Genomic DNA, 6,039 nt, shown 5'->3' with positions numbered 1-6,039 from the left:
TAAAATACATGTAAAATACACTTTTTTAAAAAACATTTTTTACCTTTATATCAACTGTTTTTTTTTTCAAGTCTCTTTTATCCATACGTTTTATTTGATGTTGTTCAGCATAATGGTCAACCAGCCTATATGTTGAAAAAAAAATCATATTTGAAATTGATTGATTGATATTTTCACAGTAGCTACATGCAGGATTCATAATACGATGCAAAGACTATTTGTTCTGTTATTGGTTAAACATCATAAACAGTTTAAGAGAAATCAGTCTTCTTTAGCTCAGAGTATTTGAAGGGTGCAATTCCCATAATGCCATGGGTGCATACAGGCTAAAGCAGGGGTTTTCAAACTGTGGGTCGCGACCCACTCGTGGGTCACGGAATGGAACAAGGTGGGTCGCACAAAGTCACTTGGCTGCAGCTAATTTTGCGTTTCAATGACACACAGACACTAACACAGTTCAGTCTAGGGCTGCACGAATGTGACGAGTGGGGCGGGGCCTAGTGCCATGGGAACAGAGCTAGGCCGGTGGAGTGATTGGGAAATGAGCAACACTCACCGGTCTCAAGAACCACGGAGGAGATCGGAAAGATACAAAAGAGGAGCGATGACAGTGAAGGACGAGAGAGGACCAGGCCTGGGTTTTATTTTGTGTTTGTTTTTTATTTGTGCACGGCAGTCATCCGAGAGGGGCTGTCGCGCTGTTTTGTGTTTATTTGGTTATTAAAACTTTGTTTGATTGTCCGCCGGTTCCCACCTCTTTCCACGAAGGAGTCATCGAGGCGGTGGGCTGGAGTGAGTTCGCCCCCCCCCCCCCCCCGGCAACTCACTCCAGCCCACCACATCGAGCACCCTCGGCGGCAGACTCCTTCGCCCTGCTCGATGGCACTGCGGATTCACCCCAGCGGCGAAGGATCTTCGGCAGCGCGCCCCTCCTTCCTCCCTGGCTTCGGCACCAGTGTAAAACATTAAAATCTTCACAATCACAGGAAGAAGGAGGCGGGAACTGGGAACCCACTCATCACAACGATATAGCCCACCAACATTAATAATGAACTGCAATATCCTTAGTGTGATTTTCAAATTGCAATTAAGTCCGTGTGCGTTGCGTGTTTTGAAGGTCTCAGAGCAATGTCATTAAAAGGTTCAATCGGTCTTTTTTTACCTATTTCACAATTATTTTAATCTCCAAACTGTTTTAGATAGTTCTGCTTTGCTTCTTATGCTTTTCTAAAAAAGTGTTGGATTGTGCTCCGTTCTCGCCGACACACACGGAAGGATCATGAATGCAACAAAACACAGCAGCGCAGATCACACTTCACTGGAGTGAGCCTGCTTCACGTTTTTATGGACACTACATATTTTAACGCCAGTAAACAAAAATTAAAACTTGTAAATTTGTAGTGAAATTTTCAGTTGTACTCTAAAATAAAATGGTTATTTTTCTTAAATACTTAATTTCTGTCATAAAAATTTTAAGTAAGATTAGGTTTAAAGTAATTTCACTCGTTGTTTTTTTTTTTTTTTTAATATTTTGGTGGGTCGTGAAATATATTACACTTGTCTAGGTGGGTCGTGGAATGGAAAAGTTTGGGAACCACTGTGCTAGTCGACCCATGTTTTTGATTCTACTGAAAACACAAATCAGAGAAATTGCGCCCTCTAGTGCTAGAAATAAAACATTTTAACCAGTTTATTAATTGTAATGTTACTGATATATCTCGTGAATATATCTCTCTGTCTTATTTTCGTGCCATTGCTATAATATTATAGTTTTGGTTAATATTTTGAATTTTCCGTTTTTAATGTACTGTATGTAGTTTTATTTTTATTTAGTTTATTTTTTTATTTTTTTAGTACGTACAGCTTCTGTTTTCACTTGCATTTTGGTTCCCTTTTTTGTTATTTTACATGATACATTTTAGTGTTTCTTTATAAGACTACATAGTTTTTTTAGTTAGTTTTGTATTAATTAGTTTTAGTTATTTTAGTACTATATTAGTTATCTCTGTCTGTCTGGATGGATGAATGGATGGAATCAGTTCCTTCATTCTTGATATAGTAATGTTTGATATAAATACTGATTAAACCAAAACACGAAGAGACACTTGAAGTGTTGAAAAATCTGTTTAAAGTGCAGTTTTAAATACATTTTGAGTATGAATGAGCCATAAGCATCATGCACAGCATTTATATATAAAAAATATAATCACATAACAAAATTACCAAAACACCATATTAATAACTTGAAATGCATCTATAACAATTTGTGCTTAATTCGTATTTATTTTATTAATGCTCAAATTATATGCTGGACATTTTGTGGGATGTATGGCAAAATTAATATCATTTTTTTTACTCGTATTTCTAAATATGTGTATTGGGGGGAAAAAAAACTCTAAACTATATACTATGTTTCTAAGAAATGTAGAGTATTTTGTGCATCACTGTTTTTTATTATTATTATTATACAGTTATTTAGTATACCATATAGTGTGTGTGTGTGTGTGTGTGTGTGTGTGTGTGTGTGTGTGTGTGTGTGTGTGTGTGTGTGTGTGTGTGTGTGTAATTAGGCCCGTGTAAGCCTGTGTTCGGCTAATGAAATGACTGTTGAATTATTTCTTTCATTTTTCTGTCATTTAATTGAACAGTCTTTGTGCTGTTTCTGATTTAATTCCAAATTCCCACTTATGATTTAAAGGGGACCGGTTCTTAAATGCTGAATTTTTTCCAGACCTTGCGTGTAATTTTAAGGAAACACTCTCTCACCACTTCTGCAAGGACATCATGGTATGTGGTGATTTCTAGAGCAGTGTCGCCTATAGAGACAAAAGCAAGAAGTGCCTGTAAACATGCAATAATAGCATTAGAGAAGAAGTGTTCGAGATGTACACAAACAAACCACTCCGAGAGCAATACAATCTTTCCCTATAATAAAGTAAATGACCATCAAAAATTAAGTCCTTTTATATGTACATGATTGGTGTTTGTTTAATATATTTTTGAGGATTAATATCAAGGTGTGGATGTTTAACCTTCTTTTCCTGTAGCCTCTCAGCATTTCTTCCTGTTTGAGAGGAAACAGGATGCTTTTTAATAAACCGTAATGCTTGTGTATTGAACTTTTCCATTGCTTAATATATTCAGCACTTTTCAGTCAGGTTGAATATTGCTGTTTTCTGTCAGCTATTTTTTACATTTTTTTTTCTTCTGTCATCTCGTTATTTTTTTATTACATTTTTTTTTTTTTATGATAATGCTATGTGATGTGAATTATAATAAAAAAAAAATTATAAAATAAAAAAAATATATTTTTATATTTATATATATATATAATTGTAATAAATGTCATAACTTATTTATTTTAGATTTATTTAAATTTAATTCTTATATTTTATAAACTAAATTTGTGAAAATGGAGATGAATTTGAGAATGTTATTTTTACACGGACATTGTTAATATTATGAATGTTTTGATTTTAAAGCTTTAGTTTGTGTTTGTTATTTTAGTTGTTTTGTCATGTTTGTTATTTTTTATTATTTGTTTTAAATATGTATAGTTTTACTTCAGTTTTAGTTCTAGTTATTTTAATACATCATGTTAAACAAAATGATAATTAGAAATTTTACCTGGACAACTAGCTAAAAATAAAACAACAAAGGCTTTTTTTATGGTTGTATTTGTATTTTAACATATTTTTGAAGGTTTTTATATTTTATACATTTTATTTCAAGTAAAAATATATATATATATTTTAATTAATTTTATAACATTTACAAATATATATATATATATATATATATATATATATATATATATATATATATATATATATATATATATATATATATATATATTTTTTTTTTTTTTTTTTGGTTATATATGTATTTTTTATATTTTTACATTTTTTAATATTATTTCAAGTATATATATGCAAACAGTGGGTTATATAAATTTACTTTTTCATTTTGTCTTACATTTTTTCTGATCCTCGGAACAAATGCAAGGTAATGTCTTCATGCATACTGTAAAACACAGATGGACTACAAATAAGGGTGATATAACTAATCACTTACTGCTTAATATGACTCATTGCATAAACATTTGAGACAAAAACACACATCTTTCCTCAAAGGCATGCATGGAGCCGACACAGAGTGAGGAATCATGGGAAGGAGCGCGGCTCGCTGGAGCAGATCTGAGAGGAACAGACTCCGTCTCTGCTTCCAGTTCTCGCTCCTCCTGTCCAAACTGAAGTGTGGGCAAACTCTGAGCTCCACAAACTGGAAGAAAAGTCCTTGGCCCTGCACAAGAAGAAGAAAAATAAATAAATGATGGGATATTTCGACTTTATATAACAACAGGAAATGGGAGGTTCCTTTCCAAGGCCTTTGAAAGCATCATGATCTGATGATGAATCCCCAGCTGCTGACCAATGACCAGATCATGAATATAAAACGTCATTCTGACAGACCGAAGAAATATGTGACGCTTGGTAAAGCAAGAACCAAGAGAAATAAACATGGTTAGATAGAACTGAAGAACTCCAGCAGAAGTGAATGTCTGTGCTATTATATAAGGTTAGTGAAGAACATCAATTCTTATATTAAAATAATTGCCACTGAACATTAATAGCAGAAATCAGTCTCCGAATGTTCATAGCTTAACTTCATAGACTGGAGGGGGATATTGCACGGGATAATCCTGGATAATATACTGGAGTCCCACATGTTTATTTAGATTTTCTTCTTCTACTATTATAGTTATTCTACCATAAAAGAGTCTGGAAGTTACAGCCACAAATAGCAGAGATGCCAAACCAAATCTCACTCATCAGACACTTGCTATAATATTAGAATTTATTTAAATAATTTTTGATCATTGCTTCTGAATCTAGTGTTGTTCTATTTTTCCACAATTATGATTTATTTAAAAAAAAAAAAAAATCTAACACACGAACTTATGCTTCAGAATTTTAAACTGCCTAATTATCACTTATTCAAGTAAACCCTTTTTTGTTCATTGCTACTTTGCTTTTTTATTATTCTTAATTAGGTAATCCACCTTGTTTTGTTACTTGAAAATAAGATGGAAGGCTAAATAAAAGTTTTTGGTTTTTTTTAATTGCAAAAATATATGTACAACATTTATGTGACCATGGAGCACAAACCAAGTCATAAGGGTCTATTTTTCGAAATTTTGATTTATACAGCTGAATAAATCATCTTTCCATTGATGTATGGTTTGTTAGGATCTGACAATATTTGTCTGAGATACAACTGTTTGAAAATCTGGAATCTGAGGGAGCAAAAAAATCTAAATATTGAGAAAATCACCTTTAAAGTTTTCCGAATGAATTCTTAGCAATACATATTATTAATCAAAAAAGTTTTTATATTTTTATGGTAGGAAATTGACAAAATATATTCATGGAACATGATCTTTACTTAATATCCTTTTTTTTTTTTTTTTTTTTTGGAGGGGGGGGGGGGGGTAAAATAAAAATAAATATTTTTGACCCATAGAATGTATTTTTGGTCATTGCTACAAATATACCCCAGAGACTTCAGACTGCTTTTGTGTTCCAGGGTCCTATATATATATATACACACATATATATAGAGTACAAAAAAAAGTTGAACCACAAACAAGTTCATGGTTACTATTATAAATTAAAATAAAATGATGCCCCCATGCTTACGTTAAAAATACAGTGGATGTTACTTGTGTATTTAAAGTATTGTTCACTGTTTTTTAACTTTGTACAGTGTTTGTCTTTGGTAAACATGTAATAAATACAATGCAACAAACAAAACTCAAAATCTTACTCTAGCAGAAGCATTGAAAGTGCGCCCCCTGCAGGATTGAAGGTGTAACTCAAGCACGCGCCTCATTTTCAGTGATGATGAAGGAATGAGTCACGTGTGAACAGATTTAAGTTACTTTCAGTCCCTCAAACCTTCAAATGTTGTTAAAAAAACAGTTCAAGTCACAAGTGACAAAATGTGTACAGCTCAGTGAAAGCAGCATCAAGTCCAGCG

This window comes from Carassius carassius, chromosome 11, assembly GCF_963082965.1.
Source record: "Carassius carassius chromosome 11, fCarCar2.1, whole genome shotgun sequence".
Lineage (NCBI taxonomy): Eukaryota > Metazoa > Chordata > Actinopteri > Cypriniformes > Cyprinidae > Carassius > Carassius carassius.
Note: the sequence above shows the minus strand (reverse complement) of the source record.